Here is a 15209-nt window from a genome sequence, read left to right as displayed (position 1 = left end):
CAATAAGCATGATATATCACATAAACAAAATGAAGGATAAAAATCACATGATCACATTAATAGATGCAGAAAAACTATTTCATGAAATACAGCATCCACTTTTGATAAAAACTCTCAGCAAAGTGGGAATAGAGGGACTATGCCTCAATATAATAAAGGCCACCTATGACAAACCCACAGTCAACATCATACTCAATGGGCAGAATAGAGAGCCCAGAAGTAAACCCATGCATATATAGTCAATTAATTTTACAAAGGAGGCAAGAACATATAATGGAATAAAGACAATCTATCCAATAAATGGTACTGAAAAATTAGACAGACACATGCAAAAAAGAAAAGAAAAGAAACTAGACCACCTCCTTACACCATACACAAGAAAATACTCACCCTGGCCTGGCTCAGTTGATTGAAGAATCAACCCATACATCAAAAGTTTGCAGGTTAGATCCCTGGTCAGGGCTTATGGGAAGCAACCAATCAATGTTTCTATTTCACATCAATTATTTTTCTCTCTCTCTGTCTCCCACTTTTTCTCTCTCCCTTCTTCTGACTCTAAAATCAATAAACATATCCTCATGTGAGGATTATGAAAGAAAGAATAAACTTGAAATGGATTAAAGATTTAAATGTAAGTCATAAAACCATAAAAGCCCTAGAAGAAAACATAGGGAGTAAAATCTCTGACATTTCTTGTAGCAATATTTTTTTCTGATATATATCCTCAGGCAAGGGAAACAAAGGGAAAAAATAAACAAATGGGACTCCAGCAAACTAAAAAGGTTTCGCACAGCAAAGGAAACCATCAACAAAAATGAAAATACAACCCACTATATGGGAGAACATATTCACCAATGATATATCTGATAAGGAGTAATTTCCAAGATGAATAAAGAACTAACACAACTCAACACCAAAAAAACAAACAATGTAATTAGAAAATAAGCAAAGGGTCCGAATAGACACTTCTCCAAAGAGGACATACAGATGGCCAACAGACATATGAAAAGATGCTCAAAGTACACTAATCATCAGAGAAATGCAAATTAAAACCACAATGAGATATCACCTCACACCTGCCAGAATGGCCATCATCAATAAATCAATAAACAACAAGTGCTGGAGAGGCTGTGGAGAAAAAGGAACCCTCATGCACTGTGGGTGGGAATGCAGACTGGTGTGGCCACTTTGGGAAACAGTGTGGAATTTCCTCAAAAACAACTAAAAATGGAACCGCCTTATGAACCAGTGATTTCATCTCTGGGAATATATCCTAAGAATCCTGAAACACTAATTTGAAAGAATACATGCACCCCTGTGTTCATTGCAGTGTTATTTACAATAGTCAAGATTTGGAAGCGCCCCAAACGCCCATCAGTAGATAGTGGATAAAAAAGCTATGGCATATTTACACAATGGCATACTACTTGGCCATAAAAAAGAGGAAATTTTACCTTTTGCAAAAGCATGGATGGACGTGGAGAGTACTATGCTAGGTGAAATAAGCCAGTCAGAGGAAGACAAATACCATACAATTTCACGTATATGTGGAATCTAATGAACAAAATAAACTAACAAACAAAATAGAAACAGACTCATTGATACATAAAATAGACTGACAGCTGTCAGAGGAGACGTGGTTTGTGGGGTTGGATGATAAAGGTGAAGGGATTAAGCAAAAAAAAAAAAAAAGTAACCAAACAAGACAGACAATAGTATGGTGATTGCCAGAAGTAGAAGTGGGCAAAGGAGGACAAATGATGGTCTAAAGAGAGTTGACTTTGGGTGGTGAGTACACAATGCAGTATGCAGATGATGTGTTATAGAGTTGCACACTTGAAACTTGTATGATTTTATTAACCAATGTAGCCCAATAAATTCAATTTTTAAAAAGTACTACCCAAAATTCAGAGGAATTGAATAAACAGACTTCAAGTCATGTGGCTCTTGTGAAAAAAATAAAAATAAATAAAAGTTTGATTTGAAACCCACTTTGAAAAAAGCAAACACTTCCCCCCCCCAATTTTCCTTATTTTGAGATGGGTTTGTATAAAAGTACTTAGAATATAGAGAAGACTGAGAATAAATGTTGGTAATTCCCTTGTTTCTGTGGCCAGACTGGCCAACATGGTGTCTCTCCAACCTGCCAGGTATGCTCTTGTGCTGCCTCTGTGTCTTTTGCCTGGGAACCTCCCCATGCACCTACAGGGCTCACTCCCTAATCTCCAAGTAATAGCGCAAACCTGCCCTTCTCAGCAAGGCATTCCCAGAACACCTTATTATATTTAAAGCACTGTTTGAAAGCCCCTTTGATAGTAACCTCTTCATTCCCAAAGCTTCATTTCAAAGCAAGATATAAGATGATAATAGGTTCAACCATAAACGGCAAGTCAGAAAAATGATCTTAACCCTTACTGCCTTATGTTACCATAGTGGATTGATAAACTAATGTGTTTTTGCTGGTGCACACATAGTACTTCCAGGTGATGGAAACAAAGTAGATGTTACCCAGTCTGCTGCTTCTGACTTCTGTGATTCTTTATTCAATCCACTTCCTTATTTCACACAGCAATTTGCTATGTGATCTCAGAGTAATAATTTAAAACCTGCTGAGCCTCAGCCTCCTGCTTGTTGTCAGGAATAATTAAATAACAATACAATGTGCCTATAACATTACCCGCTATGCTGTTGATACTTAATAAATGGTAACTATACTTTTTGGTAAGGGGTTAACAAACTACAGCCAGAATGGGGTTCCTAGGGGGGAAAAATAACAACAGGCAGAAAAATTAGAAAGAAAAGAGTAACACTGCCTTTTTGATAGAAGACATGATTATGTATTATTATTACTATGTAAAGAAATCTACAAAAAGCAAGAAAATAAACAAAAATCTACCAGAACTAAATGAGTTTAGCAAGGTCCTAGGATTCAAAATTAATTTGCAGAGAGATCCAAGATGGTGGAGGATTAAGTAGAAACTACACTATCTCCTCCCAGTACCAATCTGAAATAACAACTAAATTGTACAGAACTCATCCTTACAAGCCAACTGAACATTAGCTGGAAAGTAGCCTTATAACCACAGACAGACAAAAGGAACCACTTGAGCCCAATGAGACTGGGAAGGAGTGCATAGGATGCAAGAGAGGGATGGCTGGGCTCACATCAGCAGCAGTTGAAGTTACGAAGGGATATTTCAGCAGCTGGGGGTTTCCCTGGAGAAGTGTGGGTCTAAACCCCAAGCTATGCTCCCCATCCTATAGAACCGGAGCCAGAAAGGAACCCAGATAACATCCAGCTATGAAAAGCAACAGGGTTTCTGTCTACGAGGGAGACACAGCTGGAAATTCAGAGAGCTTCTTGAAGGGTCAACACACAAAATTTTGTTTGCAGCCACTTACCCTGGGCTCCAGCAGAGAGAGGGCAGAGTGGACTAGAGATGCTTGAGGAGAGTCTGGGGTTGGTGTCTCTGGGGAGAGAAGTAATGGAACAGCTGACAGATCCCTGTGCTGAGTCATTTCCCATACTGCAGAAGCCATCTTTCTCAGGCAGAGCACTCCTCTCCAAATGGCATCAGCCTAAGGAGAAGCAATAGCCCTGTCTGCAGGAATTACTTTGCTCCACCCAGTGAAGCTTAAGCCAGGCTGCTGAGTACAGCTTGAAGCTATATTGATGATTAGTTAACAACTAGGTGGATCTTGGGGAGCAATGAAAAACTTCAGCTGACCCTTTTCCCAAGCCTAGTGCTTATAAAAGCTTGCCTTGGTGTGCAGCCTGGTTCTTTCTGTCCACAAACAGGCACAGCAGAGGGAACCACAGGCTGTGGGTCACTGATAGCTCCAAACAGTCACAAGCAGGACCAGAGTCTTTGCAGATCTATCAGATACATAGAAACAAATACAAAGAAGCAGCCAAAATGAGAAGACAAAAGAAACATACCCCAAATGAAAGAACAAGAGAATTCTCCAGAAGAGCTAGATGAAATGGAGGCAAGCTATTTATCAGATAGAGAGTTCAGAGTAATGATTATAAGGATACTTAACAGCATGCAAAATACATAGAAACTGTTAAAAAGGACAGTCAGAAATAAAAAAAATGAAATATCTGAACAAATAAAACACTGGAAGGAATAAACAGTAGGTTAGATGAAGCACAGGTTTGAGTCAGTGATTTGGAAAACAAGATGGGAAAAAACACCCAGGCAGAGCAGCAACAAGAAAAAGAATTTTAAAAAACGAGGAAAGCTTAAGAAACATTTGGACAACATGAAGTGTAAGAACATCTGCATCATGGGAATACCAGAAGGAGAAGAAAACAAGCAAGGGATCCAGAACCAATATGAAGAAATAATGAACAAAACCTTCCCTAATCTGGTAAATGAAAAAGACACACAAGTCGAGGAAGCTCAGAGAGTCCCAAAAAGGTGGACCCAAAGAGGCCTACATTGAGATACATCATAATTAAAATGACAAGGTTTAAAGACAGGGAGAGAATCCTAAAAGCCACAAGAGAAAACCAGGTCCTTGATTAAAGGACATATAGATCAATGGTACAGAATAAAATTATGAATACACCTGTGATTAACTAATTTCCAACAAATATATCATATTAGTGCAGAAGGGAAAGAGTGGCCTCTTTTACAAAGACAGCTGGAACAATTAGATATTCACATGTGAAAAGAAGAAACTCTATCCTTACCTCATATTTTATATAAAATTAACTCAAAATAGACCATAGATTTAAATGTAAGGACAAAAGCAATAAAATTTCTGGAAGAAAACATATGATAAAACTTTGTGAGCTTAAGTTAATTTTTTCTTTGTTTTTATTTATTGATTTAGTGATAGGACACAAAAGATGTGAACCATAAAAATAATCAGCATATTGGCCTTCATCAAAAGTAAAAACTTTTGCTTTTGAAAACACACATTAATAAAATGTGAGAAAATATTTTTGAAAGATTTATCTAATAAAGGGCTTGTACCCACAGTACAAAAAAGCTCATCTACTCAAAAATAAGAAAAACAACTTAATTTTTAAAAATATACAAAAGATTTAAACAGACAAGTCTGAAAAATATATGTGTGTATAGAAATGGAAAATAAGCACATGAAAAGATGCTCAGCATCATTATTCACTAGGAAAATGCAAATTAAAACCACAAACAGATAAAACTAGAGACAATGTATCCACTAGAGTGACTAAATTAAAATATTAATAACATCAAATGCTAAGGCTGTGGAGAAGCTGAACTTTCATACATTGCTATTGGGAATGTAAAATGACACAATCAATTTGGAAAACAGTTTATATTATACATTAAAAATTGGTGAACTCTATGTTATTTTTATATTAATAAAGCTGAATTTTAAAAATCCACAACATTTTTAAACTAGTAAAATAAAATCCTGATCATTTCTTGTAGTGGTTTAACAATTTTGAAATACAAGCCAATATTTTCCCCTATTGTTCTTGTATTCTTCCTCCATCCAAGCAGTAGATAAGCTCACCTGGCCTCAAAATAAGAGGTGACAGCAGAAAGCAGAAACATGGAGTCTTCTTCCTAACCTATGAATTTTAAAATCCTGAGCCTGAGAAATAATGGAAAGGACTCAGAACATATGCTTACCAAAGCCAGGCATGTGACTAATATAAAACAAAAAGAGAACACAGGGATGAGAGTGAGAAAACCTTATAAGGAGCCACTATGCAGCTCCAGCTTTACTATATGAAAATTTGGTCCAAGTATTGCCAGATCATTTTACCCAAAAAAGAAATCTGGAAATCTGAATTTTTATGTAAAATTTCCCGATTTTTACAAAAAAAAAAGGCACTTCTGTAGGTCAAATTCAGCTCATGGATTTACATCTGGCACAGAACACAGATTTAAAACATTTTTTAAAAAAGACTTTCTCACCCTCCAGACTTGGAGAAGGTTCCCTGGAAGGGAGAAAACTGGAGTCAAAGAACAACTGAACAGATAGACACTGTTTTTACAAGAGAATAGAGGCAATGCTCATCCCAAGTCCTAGGTACAGACTCAGGGAGGCAGGAAGATCACACAGAATTGGATGGATAATGTGAGAGGAAAACAAGGGAATTAGCCTCACAAAGTTTCCCAAACCCTATCCAGCCCTCGAGATGCTTAGGCAGTGGAACTCTCAGGGAATTCTCACATCTTACTGGAGCTGGAGACCACAGAAAGATTACAATATGATCAATAGCATGAAAATTGCAGGAAGAGTTGCACTGCCAGCTAAAACCTTGTGCATGAGAATGTGGGATGAGTCAGCAGCAATGTGTAATGACAACTAACTTCAGAAACAAAATGAATGATTAACAGTTCTATAGATGCCACCACTGTGGAAAGATGAAGATGTCTAGTAGGACCCACTACCCCAATCCAAGAATTAGCAGAGAACTAGGAAAAGGTAATAGATCCTCTTTAACACTAACATTTTAGAAATCTTTGCAGAAAATAGAAACTGAGTTATAAAAGAAAATAACAAAAAAATGTACTCCTCGAATACTTGCTATTGTAAACTGAGATGTATTTCCATAGTCTGGTATGAGCAAGGAAGTTATCAAGGGAAGGGGAAATCATTTTATTTTGTTTAATTTCTTTAGATGCATTTTGCCAAATAAATATTGGATTTGATAATATGTCTTACAGGTAGTCCACAAGAGCATAAGATTTTGAATTACTACTACTCAATAGACTATAGAACTAAGTTCCTCAGATGACCTCTGTAACAATTTTACTAAACAAATTCAGTTATCAAACACATTTATTAAGTTCCCCAAACTCATTTTCAAGTAATAAATTGTCTTAGAGCACTTTTCTAAATGATGGGTAACACTGGAGAAAGTAAAACTCATTCATTCTGCAACTATTTAAATAAATACAATAACAATGCCACTAGAATTTATTGGCTTATATTGGAAAAAGTACAGGTCTGAGGCATTAACAAGAAGGAAGCAGAGAGGTTGTCAAAATGTGTATATGTGTGTGTATATAAAATTATAATTTCTAATTTTTCTAAAATGAACATATAATCCTTTAATTTCCAGAAAATTAGAAAGTATGTGTTTTAAAATATGTCTTTTAAATTACCCCTTTAATATATTCTTAGAAATTTAATAGCACATTGCCTAATTAAACATGATTAATACCTAGATCTACACTGCTGCAATTACCCCAATACTTCAGGCAAAGTGTCTACTTTAGTGTAGCCTGATAATTAACCAAGTGCTTCCAGCAGCAGTGGCACAACAGAACCTCTGGACTTCAGCTTTCTTCTCTGCAAAATGGGGACAAATACCTGCAAATACCTGCACTATCTAACATTTACAAAAGTATCTAGCCCAGTGTCAGATACATAATAAGCCCCCAAGAATATGTGCTGATTAGCCACCAGTGTTCACTTCTTTCTCTGAAAGAACTAATCAATGAAATCTTTCTAGGAAAACAGTCACCTATTCCATCATGGTACTGTGTACTCTTCCAAAGTTACAATAGACCTTCACTAGTGCCATCCAGTTCAAGCTGTCCTTGAACAACCACTTGTCATTCCTACTTCAGTATTTATATTAATAAGTATTAATAAATGCAACTGGGTAAGTGCCTAAAAATTCTCCTGAAACCTTGCAGCTCTACTTTTTCCTAAGATAGTATGTTTTAAGTCAAGTGAGTCCATATTGCCTATCTGCTCTCAGCCCCCTAAGTGTGACTTGCTGTCCCATTTGGAGTAAAATCCAGGGACTTCAAGTGGCCTATCAGCCCTTTATGATCTAAGTCTTAACCTCATTTCCTACCACTCTCCCACTCCATCCACTGTGCTTCTTGCTGAGCCTTGAACATACTAAACATAAGCCTTTGTTCTTGACTCATGCTGCTGCCAAGTACTCATTGCCCTGAAGCATATGGTTTGTTCTCATACTTTATTCAGATTCCTACTTAAATATTACCTCCATACAGGAAACTTTCTTGATAACCCTTTCTAAAGTTAACATACTCTGCCATTATCTATCCCCTTCATCTACTTTTCTCCCATAACAAATCAAATATACATTTATTTATCTGTTGCAATGTAATTTCCATGAGGATTGAGACTTCACCTCATTGACTATATCTTCAGGACCTAGAACACTGCCTGATTTAAAGTGAAACTGAATTATCATTGACAGTGAATCTGTTTGAGTTAACTAAATTGGAGAATTTGAGTATTACAGGAAAGCTTTTAGCAAATAACAGTGGAATGAGGAGGGAGAAGACTAGTGATAGTTATAGTGACCATGTAAACCTAGAATACCTGTGGATGGAAAAGATAAAAGGCTGGAAAAACTGGATTAACACCAGAATTAAGGTAATATTTTTTAATAGCTGGAGGATGGTAGGGAGGATGGCAGCCAGGATGGAAGCAAAAGAAGGGCTTCATATGATTAAGGCCTGAGCCCTGTCCCTCCTCATCTTTCCCTTAATGTTTCTTCTCTCAGTATCTACCCACTTTTTGCCACTTGTTTTCCTCTTCTTTGGCTTCCTCTGTCATAAATTGATTTTTCACTTGTCTATTGCCCTCAAAGAGTTTTTTTCCCCTGTGAATCAGACTCAGTAGAAGAAAAGCTTAAGAGTATACCCGACCTTCCTTTAAATGACAAGGAGAGCACCAACACCATCATCATCAGTATCAAGTACTCATCATGAAGTCAATACACTGCAGCAAAGAATCATGAAGCCATTGCCTTTCACCTCCTACATCATATAGTTACTACAATATTATTGACTATATTCCCTATGCTGTACACTTTGCATCCCCATGATTATTTTATAACTATTGATTTGTACTTCTTAATCCCTTCACCTTTTCCAACTACTTTGCTGTATACCTGAAACTAGTATAAAATAATATTGAATGTCAAATGTAACTAAAAAACTAAAACATGTATTCTGAGTGCTTTGGGATTTTATCTGCTTGATTTTCTTCTCTTCCTTCTGTAGAATATAACTTTAAAATATAATCAGGATCTTTTTTAGCTTTGTTAAGGTATAATTAATGTATTTAAAACTTGCACATATTTAATGTATACAGTTTGATGATTTGGACTTATGCATATACCCATGAGATTATCACCACAATCAAGCTACTATAACTACATCTACCATCTCCAAAAATATCCTTGTGTTCTTTTGTTTTTGTTTCTGTTCTGCAGTAAGAATACTTAACATGAGATCTATCCTCTTAATATATTTTTTGCATGATAATGTATTGTTAACTACAGGCACTGTGTTATACAACAGACAACATCTCACATTCTATTTGACTTCTATCTCACATTCCTTTAAAAAAATGCCACATCCACTAACATATTTGCCAAAATCCTAAGCCTGGTATTACTTTTTCTAAGTTAAGTTGATCCTGGTGCTTACTCAAGTCAAAATAAATGAAAATTGGCAAGCAGTCCCATCAGGCTTATAAATGATTGTGTCTATGTGCCTCTTCCCACCCCTCAACAAATGACAGTGGGCTTGGTGTTTAACTGGACTCTTTGAAGAATAATTCCTAATACATTAGCAGCAGCCAACATAATAACACCTATTAATCTCAGTCAAGTACCTCCCAAAATTCAGAAGGTCAACTTACTCATTTTGAAATCTTTCAATAGGAGGTTATAGAAGATGATCTCTGAAGTTCAAAATGAGTCTTGAGAAAGTAAATTATAAGTCAAAATTTTAGGAGAAATTCATAGCAAAGTTCATGTTTTCCCCATTAATCCTAGAGAGGAAAGAAAAATCAAAGCAAGAAGAAATGGGTTTAATTTTTTTTAAATAACAGGCATATTTACAAATGACATGGCATTAAGATTTATAAACTACAATGATGACCTACTTAGATTTAATCAAAATACTCAATAACAAACAAGATACCCAATCTTAAATGATTTATTCCATTATTTTGGTAACTATGCTTACATTAATTCCAATTACAACCATAAGCTCAAGACTTAAGAGAAAAATAAATTCAATCTACAAATTAAATATCAAAAGCCAAGAGCATTTACCTTCTCCATGTCTTTTCCTGTTTCATCTTTCCAATTCCCCACACCCACACTCCCTGTCTCTGTCATTGTATATTCAAGTCCAGAGTACTATCAAGTGTGATAGGGTTAGTGTAAAATATGTATAACTAGCTGTGTGACTTTATTTTGTGTTTTTCTCAGTTCCTAGACTGAAGAATGCTAATACCAATGTAAAAAGGTGATTGCTTACATATGTGTGTGTGTGTCTATGTGTATATATATGTATATATGTATATATGTATATATACATATATATGTTGCTCCCCACCCCTTACCAAAGCTGTGCCTTCACTGACATATGTCCAATAGAAAATGTAAAAGTGCAGAATATAACAACTGTTTGTATTCATCTGCATAAGTGCCACAACATATTTACTAATAAATAGTGAAGGGATAGGTCCAAATTTAGGTTAGCAGCCTAATTTGGCTTAAAACAAAATACCTCTTCCTAAAGAATTCCCATTCTAAAATAACTTATAACCATAAAAGGTAAGTATTTAGGACAAAAGTCCAGAACAATACTAATAGCAGAAAAATATTCTGCTTTTCATTTTCACTAACTTGATATTAACTTAATGAAATCAGACATTGATATCAGCATAGTACAATAAACATGAGAAGGTGTCCAATGTACAAAGAAATTATGAAAATCTCTAATGACAAGAGCAAAAACAAAAATTATATTTTCTCTTTTCCTTTCACATGCCCTCTGTGTTAGCTTGAGAACATATGACCTTGTTATCTACATACTATCATAAAAATAAAATTACTGGTGTTTCTAGATGGAGACTTCAAAAATAACTAAGGAAAATTATACTTCTCTGTACCCATAAAAAAGCCATCATACAGGACCCAGTTTTCATTTCCTTATGTTAGAAGCTGTACTAAATGCAGCTAAATAAGAGAAAAATACCTAAATAGGTCTCAGAAGTAGCATAAATAGATATTATATCTTTGTTGAAATCTTAAATCTTACATTATCTAAAGATTTAAATCATTTTTAAAACAGAATTTATTAAAATTTTAAAAGTCATATCTTGTTTATCTTTTTTGTAAATATATTCCTAATAACATTTTTGTACCTCATTACTCATAATAATAAAAGCAAATAATGATTTTAGAGATTAATAGAAAAACAGACATCCACATGGAACATTTCCCTCATTAGATATTACCATGTTAGCATATTTTTCCTATTTCTGATTTTACTACAAAATAAAATGAGCTGATTCTTACCCCTAAGTTTCTCTATAATGTATATTGCCAATAATGCAAATATTTTAATTTTACAATAGAAAACTCTCATGTTCCTATAAAAAATTACTATAGAAATTAGCCCCAAAGAGACCTTATAACACAAAAATCAGGATAAGACCATGTCAAATTGGCAGACCAGTTACCACTGATACCAAATATTACTTAAACATTACTTTTAAATTGAAAGCTATCTTTTTAAAAATCCCAGGTAATTTCACATGAGTCTTTACTCAGCCTCTTCCTAAATTAGTGCCAAACTGAATCATTTAAAGAAGAATCAATTAGCAAAAAACTAACACCAATCAACTAACTTAACAAACTAGCCAAAGTGTGTATTCAAAAAGCAATTTATTCTTTTGTCAGAAAAAGGAAAAAGAAAACAGAAGAACTTTGGAATAGACCACATTTTTTAAAAAAGAAAAAGAAATATACATTGGGGCTAGTGAAACTTTCCTGAAAAGCAATTTCAGGTAATATACAGCATCCAGCAGAAGTAACACCTGCCTGAGTGTGGTTGGCAGGGTTTACGTGTGAATGTCTCACATGAGATGGACAACAATTTGAACATTTCACCTAAAATGTCATATGGTGTGCAAGAGTGTGATATTGTTATGTTACTGAATTATATGCTTATGATTTTGTAACAAAAGATTTTGTAATAAAAAGGGGTGTTATTTGTGCTGGGCCCTGTATATCAAATGTTAATGTTCATTCTCTCTGACCAATAATTCTTCTCCTAAGAATTATCCTTAGGAAATAACCTAAAATGCAAATGAAGTTTTTATATATAAAGATGTGCATTCCAACATTACTTATTGGAGCAGAAGGAAAAAATTCAAACCTCAAAAAAAAGCTTAGCTTAAAAAATGAACGATGGAGGCAATTAAATCACAATTATGAATAAAATGTAATGGCCTAGTAAAATTCTCAGCACATATATATAAAATACACCAAGATATTTATAGTGATGACCTTTGGTTGGCATAATTATGTTATTTTTATATATCTTTTCTCATTTTTAGAAGCTAATATTGCTATGCAAGAATAAACGTTTGGGCAAAGGTTGGTTTACAATTAGGAGTACATGAAACACAAAGTTTATTCTTGCGTGATTATTTATTAATCATTGTATTATTTTTCTTACAAACCACAGTAAATCTACTTTTGCCCCACCCTGTATTTGAATATTCTACATTGAACTATTGTAAACAAAACGTTTTTGGTAGAAGCCATTTCATAGAGTGATAGCCATAAAAAATTTTACACACAGTGAAGAAAAGATTGCTGGTTATAAGTAGATGATTATCACCAGGTGGCTTTTCCTGGAGCATCAAGGACAGTGGTAGAGTTCTCCTGTTAATATCTGTTAACAATCAGATTAGCAGACCATTCAACTACCCATTTGTATTTCCATCTAAAGGTGAATTTACTAAACAAATAGCTGCATTTCTCATTGGAGTCAGTTATTATAACAAAACTGTTCAAAAAAGTAATAGGAGCCAGTATTTAGTGAGTATAACAGATATGATGCTAAAGGTTTTACATATTTTGTTTAACAGTTACAACACTATAAAGCAAGTATTATTATCTCCATTTTTCAGAGGGGGAAACTGAAACTCAGAGGGCTCATAGATGATTTATCTAAGTTCACAAAGCTAGTAAATAGTGACACAGGAACTTGAGCCCAACTTTTCCACATGCAGAACCCCTAATGATATCAGTAAAGAAAATGAATGATGAGATTGTTCATATTGCATAAGATATGGTTTTGAAAATATTTCAATCATAAATAATTTTGAAAAAGGCAATCACTAATTTACTGATGGTTAATAGTTTTTAACAGATTCCACATAGTTAAAAGAAAGACAAATATTTTAACTAATGGTCAACAGGATAATGCCTAATACTAACTGTTTCTGGAAATAATAGGTGTGAATAAATACTTGTGGTATTGAACCAAACTAACCTGACACAGCCAACAAAAATAAAAATAGAAAATAAATATCTCCCTGTCACTTCCCAAAGCTAATAAACACAATCTTATTCAAAATAACAAATTATACTTACCAAATTATAATATAAATTAATATTAGGCTACTGTTGATCATTAGGTAGAAATGGGGGAAGGGCATGGTTAGGTAGTTACATGATCACAGAGTAAACAGAAATCCCACATAGAGTGCTGCATTTAGTTCCTAATAAAATCAATACTAGATTGATTAAGGATCTAAAGTGGTTAAAATAATTTTTAAAGTTTCCATTTTACTTGTTTTATTTTTAAAGATTTTATTATTTTTAGAGAGAGAGGAAGGAAGGGAGAAAGGGAGAGAAACATCAGTGTGCAAGAGAAACATTGATTGGCTGCCGCCTGCGTGCCCCTAACTAGGAACCTGGCCTGAAACCCACACATGTGACCTGACTGGAAATTGAAAGAGTGACCTTTTGGTTTGCAGGCCTGCACTCAACCCACTGAGCCACACCAGCCAGGGATAAAAGTTTCCATTTGAATTCTTAAAATCCAACAATTAAAAACTTAATCTGAAAGTTACTTCCTTTTAAATGAAGCATTACAGTGACTTCTAGAATTTTCCTATTTGGATAAAACTATTTCAAATCATAGCTCCTAATAAATAAATCTGTTAAAATACTGCTAACCAAGCCAGAGTTAAATTGCTATGGCTTTCATCCACAAACATGTGATCTGAATAATTTTTGCCTATTTTTATCAATATGTAAAACCTTAAACTATCTATATGGTTAGGATAATTACACCAAGATAAGGCCCACATGTCCTATAAATTTCTAAAGAAAATATTTTTTTTTGCTGGTAAGTATACTGAGGATCAACATTTAATAAATTAAAATAGACAGGGGAATTTAAACTGCTACAGACTATCAAAGAGCAAATTGGGACTAAAACACACATAGTAAGTATATAAGTATGTTTTGTTTTGTTTTGTTTTTATTAACCTTGGTTTCAAACTTTATTCCCAGGCTTCTTCAGCTTAATTAGCTGCAAAAAATGATTTGTATAGAAGCAAAAACTGAAAAGAGCTGCAGTGTCCAAGGGACTAAGGCTTAAAAATATTAGAGATCTAGATTTTATCAGATCCATAAACAAAATTTGAAAAAGCAGTCATAATATAAAATAGCAGCTCCCAGTAACTTCTTCAAGTTCATCATCTTCAGAAGTTGACTCAATTCAGTTTGCTTCATTCTTGGAAGCCTCATCAAAATTCTCCACAAGATCTGGGACTTCATCATCATCATCCTCTCCTGTAGCAAGTGGTGCTTTTCCATCCACAGATTGTTTGGGCAGAGCTTCAGCGAGTCTCCTTGAACTAGTCAGACTGTCTGCACCAGGCTGATTTAAGATGCTGGGTAGCATTTCTGTCAGCTGCTTTGTCTCAGCATGACCTGTAATGGTGAAAGTGTTCGCTGCCAGAGATGCCTGAACTTTAAGATTGTTAAAGCGGATCACTGTTCCTTGGTTTGTGAACATATTTACCTCTTCAATACCAGAGATATTGTTTACCCCTAACTTCTTTAAGGAGAACTGAAGTTTTTTATCATCTGCTATAGCTGTTCTATGAACCACCTTCTTCTTTCTGCGAGCAGTGCCTTTCCCACCAATGCACACTTGTGCCTGAAGTTTGGCGAGTTCATGATAGTTTCTTTCATCTTGTTGGAGAGAAAACGGGGCTGCACAGGGGACTAGGATTGGCGCTCAGGGGGTCTTTGGCAGACCAGCTGAGAATAAGCACGCACAGGCAGGGACACAAGATGGCAGCTAGGGGGAGGCCAGAAGTGACCTATAAGTATGTTTTAATATATATACATATTTAACAATGCTATAGTGTACTCTTAGAGACCA

General features: G+C 34.9%; 1 pseudogene; it reads right to left on the bottom strand.

Annotated features, from left to right (window-relative positions):
• Positions 1–14300: 14300 nt before the first annotated feature.
• LOC112307525 (transcription factor BTF3 pseudogene) lies at positions 14301–14967 on the bottom strand (annotated as a pseudogene).
• Positions 14968–15209: the final 242 nt, after the last annotated feature.

The sequence above is a fragment of the Desmodus rotundus genome, chromosome 1 (assembly GCF_022682495.2).
Source record: "Desmodus rotundus isolate HL8 chromosome 1, HLdesRot8A.1, whole genome shotgun sequence".
NCBI lineage: Eukaryota > Metazoa > Chordata > Mammalia > Chiroptera > Phyllostomidae > Desmodus > Desmodus rotundus.
The sequence above is the reverse complement of the archived record's forward strand: the minus strand, read 5'-3'. Positions and strand labels throughout refer to the sequence as shown.